Source organism: Protomyctophum bolini (assembly GCF_963924005.1).
Source record: "Protomyctophum bolini genome assembly, chromosome: 11".
Classification (NCBI taxonomy): Eukaryota; Metazoa; Chordata; class Actinopteri; order Myctophiformes; family Myctophidae; genus Protomyctophum; species Protomyctophum bolini.
Genome location: NC_137872.1, coordinates 41,513,011 through 41,533,767, shown reverse-complemented (window position 1 = coordinate 41,533,767; position 20,757 = coordinate 41,513,011). Strand labels below are relative to the sequence as shown.

General features: G+C 41.7%; 1 long non-coding RNA gene across 1 annotated transcript; it reads right to left on the bottom strand.

Annotated features, from left to right (window-relative positions):
* Positions 1-7,094: 7,094 nt before the first annotated feature.
* Positions 7,095-7,892, bottom strand: LOC308324112. Its single transcript, XR_013964881.1, has 3 exons — positions 7,749-7,892; positions 7,405-7,481; positions 7,095-7,227 (listed from the first exon to the last, which is right to left on the bottom strand). It is a non-coding gene; the product is annotated as an uncharacterized lncRNA (long non-coding RNA).
* Between the last annotated feature and the right edge of the window lie 12,865 nt (positions 7,893-20,757).

Sequence of the window (20,757 nt, the reverse complement as noted above, 5' to 3'; positions counted from 1 at the left end):
TTTTATTAACAGATGCATCGTTCCATATTGACCACCAATGAGTCTGTACAGCTCAAACAATGTACAACCTGCTGTACACTGTACCACTGCTCATATTAAAACTGCAATCGCTTTTGAAGGTATGTATAAGCTTGTTTTTTATTTTTAGGATGTATGTCTGGATGTACTGTAGAGAGGAGGCATTTTCATTATCTTTCAAATTGACATTGGGACTTATTCAGACTGTTGGCCTTGGCCAGGCAGGGTGTGTTATTCATGCACTCATTTCACCCAGGTTCCATCTCTGCAACGCATGCAATTTGTGTGTTCAGTCAGTGAGTCAGTCTAGTGACTGCCAGTGGTCTATGAAGGATGGATTTCCCCTTAAGTACATTTGAAATGTAAGAATGAGTTGGTGCTGTGTGTGTATATTATATACTGTATATTCATTTGTCATATTGTATGTCTCCCCTCCCTCTAGATCTGCGCATCATTAGATGCTGTCTTAACTGCAGATCAGACACATCTCAGGCACACTATCATTGTCCCTGCGGTGTAAGAACACCCTTTTAAGGGCTGATGCGATGAGAAAACACCTGCCGAAGTGCAAACTCTATTCAGGTCAGCTGTCCAGCCCTCCTCAGTCTGCCAGCCCTGCGATGCACAGTGGTCAGTCTGCCAGCCCCGCGAAGCACAGTGTTCAGGCGCCCAGCCCTTCTGAGCCCTCTACCCATTCCAGATGCCCGTACTGCTCTGCTTGGCTGCAGAGTGCATCCAAGCAAATGTACACAATGTTAAGGATGTTTACTTTGTAAAATGCTTTATCTGGGCTGAATTTGTTCTTTTGCCCACCTCTGGTGTATTATCAAACATTTGCAATGCGACTGTGTGGTAAACCCTTAATATAAACATAGATAACGTGGTTGTAATTGATACACATTCATTTGATTACAAAGTTGTATTCTTTAAGCAATAAAGAAAAGGATAAAAGGTTTTCACTATGTTGTGGCTCTATTGTTGTTTCCAAACACATGCAGTGTTGCAGGCTTTCTGCTTGTTTTATTGAATTGCCACTTCTCCCAGGTCCATGTACTGCTCTGGAAGTCCATGTTGGTACCTCCCAGGTGGGTGGAGGCTGCTATGACACGTGTGATATGATACCATGAACTATGATAAGTGTAATAGTATAGTGTAGTGTAACGGTGTAGTAAGTGTCTATGAAGATGTAGAAACCATTTAGACGTTACTTTGAATCACAAAATATGTATTGTATACAGAGTTTCCATAATTGTGCCCACAGATTAAAGCACTGTCACACTATTCATTGGTTTATACAAGTGTTATAGTCTGACATCCAGGAGTGATCAAATGTGATAGCAGTTGCCAGTTTCAGAAGAGAAGCAGAGTGAGTATACATACTGTTTTGGGGTAATAGTCTGAATATGCAAAACCACAATACCACAGTGTCGTAGGGTTAGTGGGTTATAGCCGGGTTTTAATAGGTAACAATTATTGAAAAGAAAAAAATGTTATAATATACTGTACCATAGATGGACATGACCAACATAATACACCAACAGACAGCCGGAATTGTCCTGGTCCCCATAGGCCTACTGAGTTTAGGAGGACGTAGAAACCAATTTTGACATGACCCCAGAAGAGCAGTTAAACATCTAAGTTAACCATCTAACCTCCCCGAAAAGGCCTGTCTGTCCTGAACTCTTATCCATATTTATACATTATGGATAATTAGTATGGACTTATTTGGCTCAACTGCTGTCATACCTCACATGGTAGTGATATTGTTGGAGCGCAGAGTGAAGGTGACTGCATATCTTTTACACCTACTGCAGCAAGTGTAGGCTATATGTTACTACTCCTTAGTCCTTACTAAGTTACTACTATGACCAAACAACCTATTTATTATCCATCCAGATTGTTGAATTACTGTGGAACAAACTATTGAAGAGACTTTATTGATAGTGCCTCCTAAGAAACCAGGTGGGACCACAAAAGGGTTGCTCAACCTTATGCCTGGAGTGCTCTCCAGTGAATGTCCAGCAGTCTGTGATTAGGCTCTCTATATATATATATATATTATAAAAGTCACTACAATATATATATATAGATTGATTAACATGCAGTTTGCAGAATTACAGTACATTGAGTGGACGACACCATAAAGCAGGGGTTACCAAACTTTTTTGGACCAGGTACCCCTTTTGGGTAGGCACTCAGGGGGACGCTGGGGAGGCACTGGGTAGACACTGGGGAGGCACTGGGGAGACACTGGCGAGGCACTGGGCAGACACTGGGGAGGCACTGGGGAGACACTGCGGGGAGGTTCTCAGGGGGACACTGAGGAGGCACTCAGGGTCACACTGGGACAGTGGTGAGGCAGTAGGCACTCAGGGGACACTGGGGAGGTACTGGGGAGCCACTGGGCAGACACTGGGGAGGCACCATGGCGGACACTGGGGAGGAACTGGGCAGACACTGGGCAGACACTGGGCAGACACACACACACACACACATGATTTTTTTTTTTTTTGTCAGCTTGGGTACCCCCTGGCTATGCGTCGCATACCCCTAGCCCGCGGACCCCACTTTGGGAACTGCTGCCATAAGCATTACACTTGTTTACAATAGGGCCCACAATTCCTCCCATCCAAAACGGCCCAGAGACGGCCGAGATACGCCGGGGACCCCCGCGGACCCCCACCCGGGCACGGGGCCGAGTCCCTGAGGGCGGCCCGGTCGCAACGAGATCCCCCCCGGCCAAAACGGACCAGAGACGGCCGAGATACGCCGGGGACCCCCGCGGACCCCCACCCGGGCACGAGACCCACGGGGCCGAGTCCCTGAGGGCGGCCCGGTCGCAACGAGATCCCCCCCGGCCAAAACGGACCAGAGACGGCCGAGATACGCCAGGGACCCCCGCGGACCCCCGCGGACCCCCACCCGGGCACGAGACCCACGGGGCCGAGTCCCTGAGGGCGGCCCGGTCGCAACGAGATTCCCCCCGTTCAAAACGGACCAGAGACGGCCGAGATACGCCGGGGACCCCCGCGGACCCCCACCCGGGCACGAGACCCACGGGGCCGAGTCCCTGAGGGCGGCCCGGTCGCAACGAGATTCCCCCGTTCAAAACGGACCAGAGACGGCAGTGATACGCCGGGGCCCCCGCGGACCCCCACTTGGGCACGAGACCCACGGGGCCGAGTCCCTGAGTGAGGAGGGAACAAGGGAACGCCCTTTTCTGTTTCCGTTTATCTGTTTCCGTTTCCGTTTTTGTGTTTCCTCTACTCTGGTTGATGTTGACTTGCCCCGCCTCCCCATTGCTGATCAATCATGTGATCAATGCCCCGCCCTCGCAGAGACTTCTTGATCGATCAATCCTGCCCTGCAGTCAGACACTCTTGGAAAGGGGGAGTTTCCATTTGGGGGCGTTTCCAATTGGGGGCGTTTCCAATTGGGCTCGCCCCCACTTCATTTCTTAAAGCTGTATTGACGCTCTTTGTTAAGCTTTCTCATTTATTATAATTATTAAGAAATATTTTGAATGAATCAGTGAACAAACAATTTGAAACACATCAAATACTAAACATGAAGTTTATGCATACTAATGCATTGTACAGAGGAAGATATATAGGCCTACAGTACATACTGTACCTCAGAGGATCAACATATCCCCATATCCCCTTATCAGGATCAACATATCACATATCCCCTTATCACCTCCCCTGTCATGATTTTCTTTATTTTATTTTTATTTATTTTTGTTTTTATTTTTATTTCTTTGAAGAGTATATTTGTACGTCTCTATTTGTTTTGCTGAATTGAACAAGGTGGACCCCATTGTAAACAAGTGTAATGCTTTATGGTGTTATCCACAGTTAACAGTTTTGTATTGAGTTGTACTTGAAATGTACTGTAATTCTCCAAATCTGTTCATAAAATTCATCAATCAATCAATCAATCAATCAAAGCAAATTTTAATTTTAACAACTAAATGTAAAATTAGCTCCAAGAAAAACACCCTGCTTCATACAACCTTTGTTGGTCATCTTTTTAAATCATTTAACAAACAATTTGAAACACACCAAATACTATATATGACATTTATAATGCATTAAACAAAGGGAAAGGTATAAGCCTACAGTACATGCAATGTGTTCATTAATAACACACTTTCCATTTAATGGGTGTTTTAATTCAAGTTCAAGTTTATGCATACTAATGCATGTACAGAGAAAGACATATAGGCCTACAGTACATACTTAAGCTGCCCATGCAAAAATAATGGTCTGTCTCCTCTGTGACCTCTGTCAGCAGACTCAGCACATAGCCTATAGACTGGGAAAAGTGGACTAACTTCCATTTGTACATGTTTTGCATATTTAGAAGAATGCCATGTAATAGAGTTGTCATAGCTGCCATACATTATTCAACATGATTGATGTTTGTCCACAGCTAATCAGTTTGTCACATTATTGTCTTGTAGGCCTATTTGTTTCACATTGCATCCTGTCAGAGCCATATGTGTAGTACAATGTCAAGGTCATCTTCAGGTTTGTAGGCTAGCTACTCTTATTTAGAAGCAGGATCCATTTTAAGTAACACACTAAATTACTTTTATCATGAAGCTTTTGGCATATCTAGGATCTGTCTGTTACATACTTACCCCTATATCCTATATCAGATATCCATTCAAATCTCCTGTAGGCCAGGCCATCATTGGCAAAGGGAGGGTGATCACTGGCACACAAGAGTGAGAGTGATGTTTTTTTTATTTTTAAATTAAATATTCAAAAAGGTTTATAGCTCAGTTAAATGAAGTCCCCTCACATATACAAATTACATCCTGCACATAGAGTTAGGAGTTAGAATGACTATATAACTGACGGTGGAGGGAGTCTTCATGGAGGTAATGTGAAAGAATACAGTTCTAAAGAATAATAAATAAAGGTTTTGTATAGCCCATGTATCATAATTAAACTTACTAGGGTTGATAAGACACACTGACTATCATCACATGTCAAAAAGGTTGCCAACCCCTGCTAGGCAGGTAGTCAATATACCACCCCATTCTTTATGCCTTGCCAACTGATAGAAGGAATCCCAGTTAAAAAGATGGAAATACTGTACTGTCCACTATGGCTTTATAGGCTATTGTTTGAGTGCATTGTATCATCAATGCACAACAAACATGCTTAAGATAATTGCTGTACCACTTTTACAACATGGTAATTGCCTGGTAAATATGGTAATTGGAATCAGAGTGTAATACATAGAGCTGCTGTGTGACGCAACAATGGTAGGATTGAACTGTCTCCATTCACTTGGTTTTCTGAACATTACTGATTTTAATATAAGATTATGATTTGTTACCAATATAAAATGCAGCCTTGAGTGATTGCAGAGCAGATTAATAAAAAGGCATCCATGAATATTACTCAGCCCTGCTGAAAAATCCAGCATAGACCAGCATAAGCTGGACCAGCAACTTTCTTGCTGGTCTTAGCTGGTGACCACCTTTTGCTGGTGACCAGCTTTAGAGTGTGTTTTGGACGCCATCTTGCTGGTCTTAGCTGGTGACTGACCAGCTAGGTTTTGCTGGTCCATGCTGGTTTAAACTGGTAGCTGGTCACCAGTTTATGCTGGTCTTAGCTGGTATTTTGATGGTTTTGCTGGTCACCAGCTTATGCTGGTCACCAGTTTATGCTGGTCTTAGCTGGTATTTTGATGGTTTTGCTGGTCACCAGTTTATGCTGGTTTTAGCTGGTGACCAGCTTATAGTTTGTTTTGGGTTTAGGCTTAGGTCTTGCTGGTGAATTTCAGCCAGGGTCCCATGGTATTAAAAAATCACACTTGTGTGAAGTGAGGGGCACTAATATATTAAGTCTAAAGTGTGGGTCATGACCGAAAGAATAAGGTCGCGAATACAAGCAGCCGAAATGAGTTTTCTTCGACGGGTGGCTGGCATCTCCCTTAGATCGAGATAGGGTGAGAAGTTCAGTCACACGAGAGAGACTCGGAGTAGAATTGCGTGCTCCTTCGCCTGGAAGGAGTCAGCTGAGGTGGTTCGGGCATCTGGTTAGGATGCCTCTCGTTCGCCTACCTAGGGAGGTCCTCGACGCACGCCCCACTGGGAGGAGACCCCGGGGCAGACCAAGGCACAGTTGGAGGAAATACATCGACTCACTGGCCTTGGAACGTCTCGGAATCCCCCAGGAGGAAGTCACTGATGTTGCTCTGGAGAGGGAAATCTGGAGCACTCTGGTGGAGCTGTTGCCCCGCGACCAGACTACGGATAAGGGGTTGAAGATGGATGATTAGGTAGCTACCGTAGGTCGTATAGGTACTATATTGCAAACAAATAAAGTAAGACCAAATCCAGGTTACAAGTTCTAATACACTGCATTTTATTCAAGCTGCACATTAAATGTAAAATACACAAGCTTCAAATACTGTTTAACAAATAAAATAAATAATGACAAATTAATTAGATGTAAAATGTGCTTACATAAAATAAAAAGTAGTAAACACTAACAAATAAGTATACATAAAGCAAATTATAAATAAAATAAATAATATATGAACAGAATGCGTCAGACCTTAAAATGCAAAAATAACTTAATTTCGTCAAACACACACACCACCACAGAGCCTTCATTTAATCAAAGAGACACACACACACACACACACACACACACACACACACACACACACACGTATAACAAGTGAAACAACATAATTGTCAACAACACACTTGACTGTTTTTGACACTTTGACAGTCTTTCAGGATTTCTAAAACAAAATGTACACTCCAGAATTATAAGAGGCCCAGTCCAGTGGCAAAGTCCTTGCTTTTTAGCTGACTCTCTTCAAGTGGCCATCCAGACATGGAGAGAGAACACTGACTCCTACATACATGCTACTCATAGATGGAGTTGTACATTATTTTTACTGTGACAGGAAGTTTGCCTGCATCCTTCAATTTCAGAACAACACACTCCAAAAAGGTCAGTGTCTTTTTCAGTCCTTTAGGGTATTGGATTCTGAACACAAAATATATGCACAGTAGGATCGAGTCCCAGTGCCATTGAAATGTCCACACTCTCCTCTGTGATTACCTGGTCATCCATCGACAGCATGATGTGGTCATATTTCTTGGGGTGACCCTCCCTGCAGCCTTTCAGGATCATCTTTTGGTGTCGACATGTCAGTGCTGGTCTGAGCTTGGCCCTGGGGAGAGGGAATACAATTAACCATCAGAGAAACGCACACCCTCTGGCTAGTCTCCTGCAGAGCCACTGTGTCAAAAACAGAAACAACCATATGATAATATAAAAACTAATGCAATAATACAATGTGCTTCAATTACATAGTGCTTCTCACACTAGTGAACGGTTCATGTCTCACCTCAACTTCAAACAGCAACTCTGGTTTCTCCTTGAATAGTGCAGGCAAGAGCAGAATTGCTGCTTCCGATTGGAGGCCTTAATAAAAGAAATACAATAATTTATTATAATAATGTTATTTTCATAATCCTTTAAAATCACAAGAACAAATGTCAGTCAAGTAGTGAGTGAGTGATTCACTTTTGTAATCTATAAATCAAACAAGTTCTACAGATTAAAGTAAATTTATTGCATAAAATTGTTGAAAAATACAACACATTGGACCTTTAAATGTATCAGCATAAAGGTCCCAACGTTCATTCTGCACAAACTAGTTTTCAGCTAAAACAGATTGACAGTTTTTACCATGGTGCTTGGATTAACCTCAGCTGTCTCTGTCTGACGAGGTCGCTTCCTTCCAGTCCATTTTTCTGTTATTCGTGCCATTTCATTGTTAGACACAAGTAGCTTCCTTTCTTTTTTTAATTTATTATGCAGTGAATCAAGCATGGCATCCTGTGAAACAAAGTTTTTCAAGTTGTTAAAGATGAATAGAAACACTAGAATTGCATCTCTTACTAGAAAACCCTTAATAGAAAGTATGGGGGGAAAAGTGCCCCTATTCTGAAAATAGCAGATCTACAAGCTCACAACGTGTCACACTGCAACACATTGTGAGCTTATCATTTTGATTGATTATTGTTGGTCGAGAGAATTGGTGTAGAATGTGGAAAAAGAGCAAACTAGGAATAGAGCTGACCCAGTCTAACAAGTATTAGTTTACCAAGTATAGCGCTCAGTTTCAGTGGTTAACAGTGGCTACGTTTACATGAGCAGTTAAATCCCCTTTTCATTCCGAATAGAAGTTCAATCCTATTAAACGTTGTTATGTAAACACCTACAAAAACTTACATCCGAATGAAAACGCTCGATGCGATCTAAAAACCATTCCGATGTCACTGGCCGGATTACTCCGATTTTCAATGCGATTGAAAGAAATTTGACTCATGTATACACTGCTTCGGATGTAAATTCATTCTGGTCTTTCTGAGCATGCTCCAAGGCGCTCATATCCAAGGCGCGCCGTCGGCGCCGAGGAGTTTGCACATAGAGCGCGTTATTTCGTTCCTTTTTTCAGATCCGAAATCCACAAAAAAAACGTGGAGCAGCAGCAGATGAGATACCCCTGATCTGTGTGTGTGTGTGTGTGTGTGTGTGTGTGTGTGTTCAACGGTCTCTCTCTCTCTCTCTCAAAAATAACGAGCGACCCGATACAATAATAATCATCAGTGTTGCGTTGCGTGCCCTGGCCGTGCTGTAGATACAAAGTAGTAGTACAAATAAAAACGAGATGATCACCTTCCCAGCGGAGAAGCGGAGCCGCAGCGGGTGGGGAAAAAAAGACGGTTAACACTAAACATATATGCCCGCGCCGCCCCTATCCAACCAGCAGCCTCAAAGCTACTGCGGAATGAAATGATGGGATTTCAAAGTATCGTCTTTCGTCTGTAATATGTTTGTATTGTTGAGACGGTCACAATGAATGAACTGCCTATATTTTATGTGTCCAACAGATGGCGTAGTTTCACGGGAATTAACATGTATCATGTCTTCTATCACTTCTCCATATAAACACTCATTCGGAATGACCATTTCCCATGTAAACTCGCGTCAAAAAACATTACATCGGATGTATTTTATTCGGAAGTATTTATTCGGAATGATCACCCTTCATGTAAACGTAGCCAGTGACACATAATAGAATTGTACCGATACAGGTAACAACATGAACAAATAAAAACTTACATAGCCAGACCCAATGCTTTCCCTGAGGAATGGGTAGTCCAGGTTTAGGGTTGACTGAAGTTCCACATACTGAAAACGAGTTAGGAACCTAAAAAGGAAAATCAAACAGTAGTAGTGTTGATATTAGCCATAATAATTAGACACTGACAATTGACACATTTCCAGACAACGTCACATATAGTACAAGTTAAGAACTATGTGCGCGCAGGTCGTGGGCAAAATAAACCGATCGCTCATTATATGCAATGTAAAAGTGGTCACAGCACTGACGTGTAAAAATGCATCCCATTAGACTTTCAGATGCTGTTTTTCTCCCAGTGTGGAAGAAGAAGATTTAGGGTGGATGTTTACTGCGATCCCTTGCTCTTGAAATATACGGCTTGTTTTATGTTGTTAAGTATACAGTAGACTAGAGTACATGAATGGACCCCTACAATGACTGGTCAGTTATGATGATGTACCTTTTCTCTCTCAAATGAAAATAAACTCTCCTCACTATTTGCAACATCCTGTGTGAGGTGGATTGTTCATCTGACATGGATACTTCTATGATGAATCTTTACATACTGATACAGTGCAGTGCCATGACAATTAATCAAGTTAGAATGGCATACGTATTACGTAGTAGAAACGTATACATTGTTGTCTTACTGAGGCGGTTAAAAAGAGTCTGGATCAAAAGACTTCGTCGTTTTGTTTTACTTGCACTCTGTCTATAGCCATCCTGCAGCACTGGTGGAATCACCAAAGAGGTATCTGGATGAGAACTTGGTTGGCTGGCGTGATCGCATGATGTTCTTATTGTATATGTACATAACATAAAATAATAAATACTGGTAGATAAGTAGAGCAACTAACTTAACATTATATTACTCATGTTGGCTATTCAACATAATATCTGGTCGCAAGCCCAATTTTGCACCAGTGATTCCCATAGGAGATTTGTGGTAGGCTATTAATTCAAAATTAATCAGGACATTTGACAAAGTTTCAAGGAAAATAGCTATAGCCAATCTACAAACGCACAGCTCATTGCAATTAATGCACTCAACATTTCTAACATATAACTTTGGTGTACTCATTATGCCCATGGGTTCACATTCTGGCAAGTGGACTAATATATCAAAATAGATTATCTACACCAGCCGCCCTAAACAAGTCACTATATGCGACCGTTGTGAGCATGTCAATAGGGTATTTTCACTATATGAACTTATAATTATGCGGCTGCCCTATATTGAAAATAGCCGACCTACAAGCTCACACGTGTCGTGACGCCAGGGTTGACATGACAGTTGTAAATTAATAATGGGCCTGATATCGTTTAAGGCTTACATTAAAAATACTCAATATATTTAAACCCGTCTTCAAAGCAACCACACCAAAACACGGTACAAAATAGACCCTCCGCCGCGGTTCCATGTGCTATGGGACAAGTAGAAATGCAAACAAATAGCAAATTACCTAAATAAAGTTTCCCCTGTGACATAACAAAACGGAGTTCTTTGCCATTTAATAAACAGTAATACACTCACCTCAAAAACGCCGGTCAAACCTGGGTATACTTTAGCCCCATATGTGCCCTCTCCCTACGCTCATTCTGTAGCTCCGAGATGAGGTCACAGAATGGGCCCCTCCCACGCGTTTCAGGAACGGCCTTCAACGGCGCAAGCTTCCGCAGGGAACATTTCTTATCCTTACCACACCATTAATCCAAAAAGTGTATGGACAATGCACCTTTACACTAATTCATACATAGGAGCGGCGCAGAAAATCCCGCCGCTCCTATGTATGAAAGCCTTTACGTCCCGTCTTTTGTCAGTCGCTTCCATGTTTATCAAGGAAGTGTGCGTGTGCGCGTGCATGTCGAGTGAACTGAAGTCAGTTGGAAATTTCGACCAGGGGAGGCGCCGGGGAGGCGCTAAAGCTTTTCAACTTCCTTGATAAACATGGAAGCGACTGACAAAAGACGGGACGTAAAGGCTTTCATACATAGGAGCGGCGGGATTTTCTGCGCCGCTCCTATGTATGAATTAGTGTAAAGGTGCATTGTCCATACACTTTTTGGATTAATGGTGTGGTAAGGATAAGAAATGTTCCCTGCGGAAGCTTGCGCCGTTGAAGGCCGTTCCTGAAACGCGTGGGAGGGGCCCATTCTGTGACCTCATCTCGGAGCTACAGAATGAGCGTAGGGAGAGGGCACATATGGGGCTAGGTATACTTCTACTTCCTTGAAGAATAAACTGCTGAAAGTGGGGGTCCGTCGGTCCGAGACGTGACGCAGTTTTTTATTATTTCCTCTTCTAGAAAAGTGGAAATTTCAAAGCTCGCGCTAAGGACAGTCAGTGTACGCTTGTCGAAAACCAACAGATATACAAGCTCATTCAGCGTTGCAACGCGACGAGTTGTTAGCTTGTATATCTTAACATGAAACCGTGACGTCACGTGGAGTCAACCAATAACAAAGAAGCAGTTTACGTCTTGCTTGTGTGTGCGCGTGCGTGCGTGCATGTGCGCGCGCATATCACTCCCGTCTCCCATAAGTTCCATAGCAACACCAGCGCCTGTGAGTGTGTGTGTGTGTGTGTGTGTGTGTGTGTGTGTGTGTGTGTGTGTGTGTGTGTATTTATCACTCCCATTGTAACAATAACCAATAATATATATATATATATAAATATATATATATATATAGGCCTATATATATATATTATAGGCCTATATATATATCTATATATACCGGTATGCCTATTATACACACATAATATAGGCCTAATTTAATTGAAGGTCGCAATTATATTATTATTATTATTATTATTATTATATGATTATCGAAGGTTAACTATAGAAAAACTATTGTGCTCGTGACATCATTATGACATCATCAGGGATGATAGTAAATCAGGGATTATATAGTAAATGCGACCTGCTATGGAGATCCTGATGTCATCAATATTAGTATATGGATGTATGTCAGAACCTGACATTCCATGTTGATCGTTCCCCATCCGTCCTTCCTCTTCGATGTCTCCCTTTTGACTGATACCTGTCCATTTAAACTCTAGACGGGCCTGCCCCAAAGTTATAAATGCAGCCTCCTGGGCTCCGAGGGACTTCCAGACTCGTTAGCCCGGCAGCCGGCGAAAACAAGAGAGAACAGGCCTGAAAATGAAGTCCCGGCCCTAACTGGACCCTCATCAAACCCTGTACACTCAAGACACTGCCCCCGCTGCCACCCTTAGATCTCCATATATGGAGCTGACCTGTTCTAACATTCCATATGTTGATCTGACCTCATCAAACCGTGCACTCAAGACACGCTCCATATATGGCCAGTGCACACGACCTCGCCCTCAGGCGTCTTACTGGTATAGTTGCAACCATAGGCCACAGATTACTATGAAAACCTGAGAAACATGTCAGTCAGTGACTCCGTCGCACCACCATATATGGCCGTCAGTCCGTCACGCCTACAGTATATACAGTATGGCCGTGTCCATACAACACTGTCAGTGAGGGAGAAGACTGGATCAGCACCTAGATCATCATGCTCCATAAATGGAGCTGACATGTTCTGACATTCCATATGTTGATCTGACCTCATCAAAAGCCAGTACACTCAATACACCAGCTACCAGCTTGGCTTTGCTGGTCTGTCCAGTCATTAGACCAGCTAAATCCAGATGGTAAGCTGGTTTTTGTTGGTCAGTCCACCATTTGACCATCTACCAGCTTGGCTTTGCTGGTCATCTGGCCAGCCAGCTGGCTCACCAGCAAAGACCAGCAGAATCCAGCCTTCGACCAGCTAACCAAATACACTGACAAATGAGCCAGACCAGCTGACCAGCATGTCCAGCCTGGTATACCATCTAAACCAGCCTAAGACCAGGTAAAACCAGCTAAAACCAGCAACCATCATCAGCTGGTTTTTGCTGGATTTTTCAGCAGGGAGTGTATATTATAAAATTAACATTGACACTTCTTTCTGGCCAAGTGTTACATTTCAAAGAGAAAGACACAAGTACAATTAAATTGAGTGTTATAAACAGCTTTATTATAATAAAGATCTCCACTCAGCGCTCTCTCCACTCAGCCCCCCCAACACACACCCCCTAAGTGTGGAAACTGCATCCAGCGGCATAGAAGCAGTCAATAGTGCAGTAGCCTTGCATGTCATTATCTGAATAAAATGACAGTAGTTGCCCTCGGCGTCCATTCCCCTTGTAGCCTATTGGGTCCTTAAACTTGACGAGGCACTGGCTGCATGTGACGAGCTGGAATGGCACCCTGTACTTCTTAATGTATCTTGCAGAAAAGTTCTTCCAGTTCACCACACCTGATGAGAAAAGAGCAGAGCAAACTCTTAATTTGTAATTCACATTCTTGGGCTGGTACAATTTGTTGTTCTCTATAACCATCTTGTCACCTACGCACATGCTGGGTGTAGAAGCTATTTGTTCATATTCTGTTCAGGTAAAAATGATTAATACTAATATTAAATTTGGTTAAAAAGACTATGCTGTTGATTTAATTGCATGCAGCCTGTGTTAAAAGGTCTAGCTGACCTGTCCTATGGTCACATTTTGCACACATAGAACACACTACATGCTCTGTAAGGGAAAGTAAGTTGGTGTGCCCAAGTCTTCACAACTCTAGGTTCAATAAATTAGAAATTGAAACCTTTCTTGCAAAAAGGTTTGTTGGACCCGTCCAGAATGTGAGACGCTTACTGTCAAGCCAGGCAAAATTTGCCGCCTTCCGAAACGTGTTCCTCGTCACCACCTCCCAGAAACGTCTGCAAGTGAGTGCTAGAGTGCAGATTGCAGGGTCGCCATCCTCCAGCACCACAAGGACGAATATTTTCCTCAGCACTTTGCTTGGCAGCTGTGAACATACAATGAGTCATAATAAGTTAAATCTTGTTGTAATAACCTTGTAACAACAGTATCAAAGGAATTTTCATTTAAATTGTATTTGTCCTGCGGATAACATACTGTATTGTATGTAGTCATTGTTGCAATACCAGATTAAGACAGCATTTGCGTGGCAAGCTGGCATGTCTACGTATCATGGCACACCTCTGAGTCTGCGATTGCAAGCGGATTGTTTAAATGTGCTCCACATAAAAATGTAGCTCCTTGCCTGCAAAATACCAGTGGCCATTCCCTCTCCAATGGCCAGTCTCCCAGAATCCCAATCAGAATCCGGATCAGAATCCACTGGCTCCTCTGAGTCACAATCAGAATCCGGATCTGAATCCACTGGCTCCTCTCCACTCCTCTTCAACTGGACCTTTACATCAAGGGAGTGAGATAAACATTACCCAATTTGGAGACCGCACAACATTCTTGTCTCTGTAAAATTATAATTTCTTACCATGGTGACAGCACTACCCCTTCTCTTCCTGGAGATCCTGCACAGTATCGGAACATTTCCACTGGCAATCTGTCTGTCCATCTGTTGGCCTTCCACGGTGAAGTGAGCAAACCTACGTCCATGGCTGTAGTAAAAACAAACTCAAAATTACATTGCTGACACAGTGTATTGCTTTAAATCATTTGAATAGTTAACACTCGTACCCGTCAACCTGAAGATTCTCCACCAACAGAGTGCACCACCACCTCCTCAAACACGGCATGTCGTGCTTAAGTAAAGAAGAGTACAATGCATCAACAGATCAGTTTATTATGAGACCCAACTAACCATTTGCCAAGAGACCCCCCATTTTATATCAAAGCACAATGTCATATTCTGACTACTCAGACTCCTCAGGGAATTAAAACAAAGAAAAAGAAAAAAAAAAGAAAAAAGGAGGCACTCTTTGGGACAGAAGCAATATGTCCAAATATGGACAAAACTCCCAAATGTAATAGCACCATATTAAGCATATCATCATTGATTATTACATTATATGTACTTACAATTGTGAAGTCAAATGGAGCCTCCATCACAACATACCAGGAATACTGCAAATATAGTACACTTGTGTTGGTGCAATTCATTTTGTAAATTCAGTACTCAGAATAGACTGACATTTGAACATTTCTTTTACAGATGTGCCCAATGCCAATTAACATTTTCCCCTTCTGCAAACCTTTTCACTCGCCATTAGCATGAAGACCCCACAGTCATTTCCCGAGAGTTGTTTTGGGAGACCCTATCAAGGAAAAAAAAAAAAAAAAAAGACATGTTAAATGAAACAGACAAAAGTTCAATGGCTTCAAGATTTGTGATTGTGGCTTAATGGGTTGTTGGTTTTGAATTATTTTTTAGCTTTTATCTGCATTTTCTATGTTGTATTGTTACTGCAACCCTCTACTCGAAATTAGATGAACTGTCTTGTAGTTGCAAGGCTCAATAGTACAAATTGGAATGAAGAAATAGCCAGCCAACAAGAAATATCCTTTTTTGTATTGTTCAGTGTTAATGTACTGTAGTATCAATAAAGTATTCTGTCATTCCTCAATTCAACGATAACCAGAGTAAATGTGTGAAATGAGAAATAGATGTAGTTCTTGCCTAAAAACTGATAAATTTGCTTTGCAAAATAAATTTACCTCAATCTCCAAGCCTGTGAGTTCAGACCATGCTCCTCCTGGGCTGACATTTTGTGTAAGAGACCTGATAGAAAAATAAAATAAAATCAGTAACGTCTAGAAACAGTTCTAGAAGGTTAAAGCATGTTGGAGGAACAGAACTCCAAATTCAGAGGAACAGAACTCTGGAAGAGCATTTTTAAACACTTTGAAAATGTTTTGGGAACAATTGTGTAGTAGAATTTGATATAGGAAATGAAAATGGTTTCAATGTTCGGATGATAAATTAAATCTATGAAATCAATGTCAGCAAGTTGATAGTTAATGCAAAATAATGACATCACATGTACATTGCTGTCATTTGATCATGATCAAATATTAGGCAGACTTGTAAATATGACTGCCCAATACACCCACCTTAAAATACATGCAACCCAACACATGCAACCCAACACATGCAAGCCCTAAATACATGCAGAGCAATCTAGGGATGGGCGATACAAGTATTTTATAACAATAACATAAAATTAGAATAGACGTTGGCTGGGATGTCAGATTATGTCCTTGTGTGAAGTGTTCCCTTTTCCTTGTTTTAAAGGCTTACATGTACATTAAAGTGATACAAGCTTCACATATCGGCCTAAATGTCCGTATCACCCAGCCCTAGTGCAAACAGTTTTCAGTCAGGGAACATGACTGCCAAAATCAATACTTTAAAGTTTGAGAAAGTCTGGGGAACACGACTTTCAGCAAACAAACAGTTTTAAAACCTCAAGATGTTTTGATAAGGCTTGGAAGAAAAGCCTTTCCCCCTGAAATATAGAGAGTCCAGGAAGAGAATCTCTCTCTTTAATGGCTTCATAACCTATAAGGAAAACAATCCTGGAATTGAGTCAACAACGTCTTCACCATTACATCACAGATGAAGCCAATGGGCATCACAACATTTATCTACATTTAGCTACAGATTAAGTCAACGCACACACGCACAATATAGCCATGCTCACAACATGATCAGTGTTCAGTGTTGTAAAAGCCACATTATGAGCTTACATCATGACCATGAATGCTTGATTAATCCAAGTGTGTGACCTCATGATAATTATGTGCAGTAGTGTACCGTTATAACTGCCTTGTGTTGTCATTTTTTAATGTTTGTACTTTGTGATTGGTGCTCTTTTTGTCTACATTACTGATCCGTTCTTGTCAGGAGCTGTGACGTTTAAGTAGAGAGGGCATTTTTTTTTCTACCACATTACCACACCTAGTAATCACACAATTTGTCTTGTTTCACCTGTATTCTTTCCTTAACATCAAGTAAAGCGTCAATCCTGTACTATGTGCGTCAGATTATGTGCTCAGTTTTTATTTATATATATTTTGAAAAGTGAACAGAAAAATATTCCTCGATAAGTATGGTTTTGCAATCATAAAGATTCACTTACACACAGAACAAAGTGCCCTGGGCTCCATAGGGGGAAAATTAAGGCATCCTTCTTGTGGCAGTCCACCTTAAAATAAATATTGCAAATACATGTAGTTAAGGTCACCCCCCCACACTCAACTTTGAAATCATTTTAACAAATACTTTTAAGTTTCCCTTAGCTCCCTTATACATTGTTGTAATGTTTTGCCTTGTGGTGTACTTTCGTTCAGGAAGACACGTTGACCAGGTCCACTTGGAATTGTAAGGAGAGACTTTATTTTGCAGGAAGAAGTCACTCCGCTCACAGCAAACAACACACGAGAGACAAACACTCTCCCGGACTGTCTGGATAAAACACGCACCGCTCTCTGTTGCCCAAAGTCGAGAACCCGGTCCAGATCAGTCCCAATTGAACACTGCTCCTCCGTCTATATCTATTTCGGAGTCCCGCCTCCTCCGGACATGGAAACAGGCGTTTCCTGACTTTTGACCAATGAGATCTGGGATCTGTTTATTTCCGGTTTAGAGAGAGGCGGGACCAGGAAACAGATCTCCTTACTGTTCTACTATGGAGGCCTAACTTTATACAAAAGTGACTAATTGTTACACTGACAAATGTAGTTAAACAACAGAACTTAAATGCAAACTAAAACATACTATGACCATAGTTAATATCTAAGCAATGTTTAAAACGGAACTAAGAATGAACCTGAACATATTATCTTTAAGAGGTGATTAACACAGTTTTTAACCCCAAATGAGTAAGCTATAATCTTATAACAATACATAATATATTTTCAACTCCGCATCAATTGCACTCCCTATTAATAGTTATAGCGTATATAACTATATATATGATTATAACTATCTAATAGTTTAGTCTAGTTTAAAGTAGTTTTCTTAAGTTTTAGCTGTCCACTCAGTGAAAATCAGTCACCCAGAATTACCAACTGAATGTCTCTCCAGGGGAGAGAGCTTCAAACGGTAAATGACAATGGCCTGGGATTCGGGTGTGAGTTTGTAAATGACTATTCTCCTCTAAGAGGGAGAATCACAGACGGAGACATTTTTACTTACTGTTGCTTAATATTAATAACCTTGGTTCATTTATAGAAATTATACGACATAACCTCCCTTTTATGGAGCTATTTTGCTCCATAAACTATTACATAAATGAACCCCCAAAAGAAACAGGTCCTCCCTTTTATCCTTAAAACCCACAAAAACACCTTAATAGCAAAAACCTGAATGTGAAAACTTTGAATGTGACCTACCCCCCTCCCTTTTATATCGACCAACTGACTGTCCAATTATATGAAGTATGAACCAACAGAATAATACTAATGGTAGTAGTAATAACAGTAATAATAAAAATACCGAATCAGACATCTTCCCCAAATCCCAAGTCATATGTAAACAGTACCCGAGTCCTAGCCTCCTCCCTTGGCACCTGTAATATCTACACAATTATCAAACTGAACATGTACAAATGAAAATTAAACAGTTATTGCACCCCCCTCCCCTGCATTATGACTGAAAATTCCCTCAAAGTTAACCTCGAATGATACACCAAGAATTACCAGATCTACTTGAAAGCTGAAGTACAATAAAACCTTGAAGAATAGAATCACAACATCCGTCATGATTCACGAAGTCACACCTGTGGATTTGAAAAGTCAATACATTCAAAGTAAACATATCTAAAGTCAATAATCCCTTGTACCCGCAAATTTGAAACATATGAAACCATAAACACAAAATCATCACAATCCAGTATCGACATATTTTCTTTCTCCTGCGATGACGGTTCACGCGCATACTCCTTCTTTTTTCGACTAAAATCTAACCGCAGATGAATCCTGGTTCTGGACTGTCCTGTACATCCCAGTAGTTCAACAGGAATGGCAATGATCTTCATTGTGGTCACCAGGGCATTTTGCGCAAAGGATGGGTGGCTGAAGCTGTACAGCATTCCTCCGGATCGAACACTCTTCTTCCATGTAGGATCACCTATTTCTGAGCAATCAGGAATCGGTTTTGACTTATACGACTGTATACCAGCCTCAGTCATGACACAGCTGAAGTGTATCCAAGCCCTTCGTGTAGGCGTGACCTGAAGATGGACTGAAGATTGATATCCCATCGATGATGTAGTTTTGACGACATCTTCTGGTTACCCGCTTTCGATGATGTGGACCACTGTCCTCAGGATAGCTGTTGTAGAGCTGATAATCACGACTCGACATGGAGTAGCGCAGAAGTGGACAGACAGCCTTTGCTAGGACACGATCTCAGATGTCCACTGGCACACCCTTGCCTCTGCCAAGATGTTGTTGTAACCGCAACTTTTTCTCCATCAGCTTCCTGTTGGAAATATGAAACAACTCCTACACAAGTTTAAACATCCTTTTGTAAAAACACACCCATGCATTGAACTATTAGTTAGTTAGTAGCAGACCGTTCAGTGTTACTCCCAAAGTCCTGAAAATCATCCACTCATATTAAAATCAAATTATTCTTATTGTGATGTATCTTTTATCTTGCCTACTCCTAGTAACCTTAACAATGTAGTCTCATTTTCCGTTCCTCTTATTAATGCCATGGTTGTTTTTTAGCACAACCCAAATTACTCCTATATGTGAATAATGCATCCTGAATTAGACTGCACATTTGTTGACAAAAAGTCATTTCTTCAAGTATTTATAAGTCACAAGTTCAAAATGTATTGCATGTTCCCTCTAAATAAACAAAAGTGACACTCTGACTCATCCTAAGATGTTTATACGTTTTTAAAGAATTTAGTCCCATTGCATTGGAGAATGCACTCTGAAAAATAAAAATACCCCCCCACTTAACTTGATTTTATTATATCCTCCCCCCTTCTGCCACTCAACAAGAGTGACAGACTATATACATATACTGATTGTGTCAACATGTCAATGATAGCTTTCTGTCACACCTCCCTTTTACCGTACCATCCGCTGTCCCACTGTTCCCCTGATAGCATATACTGTGAACACTCTTACTAATGTTGAACCAGTAGGAAAGGAATCAGGAAGTATTCTAGAAATTGCACACTTCCAACGGGAAAATATTGTCGTTGCCTCTCTCACAGTTTTTTTTTTTTAAATTCACCAAATTGCAAGAATGGGGCTTCTCTTTTCCACATTCTGTCAAGAAAAAGGCTTCTCCTTTCCACAACCATATGTCCAAAGTCAACGGAAGCACCTTGAAAAAGTAGGACGGACTCATTGTGATGGTCTAGTTGCGGTGATGAGATCCCTGCTGGTGTCACCCTGCTGGCTGCTTTGGGCCAGGCGGCACCTGTCGTTCTGGTTAGAACCTAGGGAAATCTACGGACCTCGTCACAACTCCTCACAAAATGATCTAGGCTGCCACATCTGTAACAGCCGGTGTAATTACGTGGTCGTACAGCCTTCCCCCCCTTCTTGTCCCGGAACCCTTGATTGGAGTTTGTGGTGGGAAAAAGCTCACTCATTGCCTGGTATAGGGATCCCTTGTGTTCCGCCAGTAGGTCTGCGTCCCCCCTCGCCGTGTCTGCGTACGATTGCATGCCTGCTTGAGCAAAAATGTCATTCAACCCTTGTAT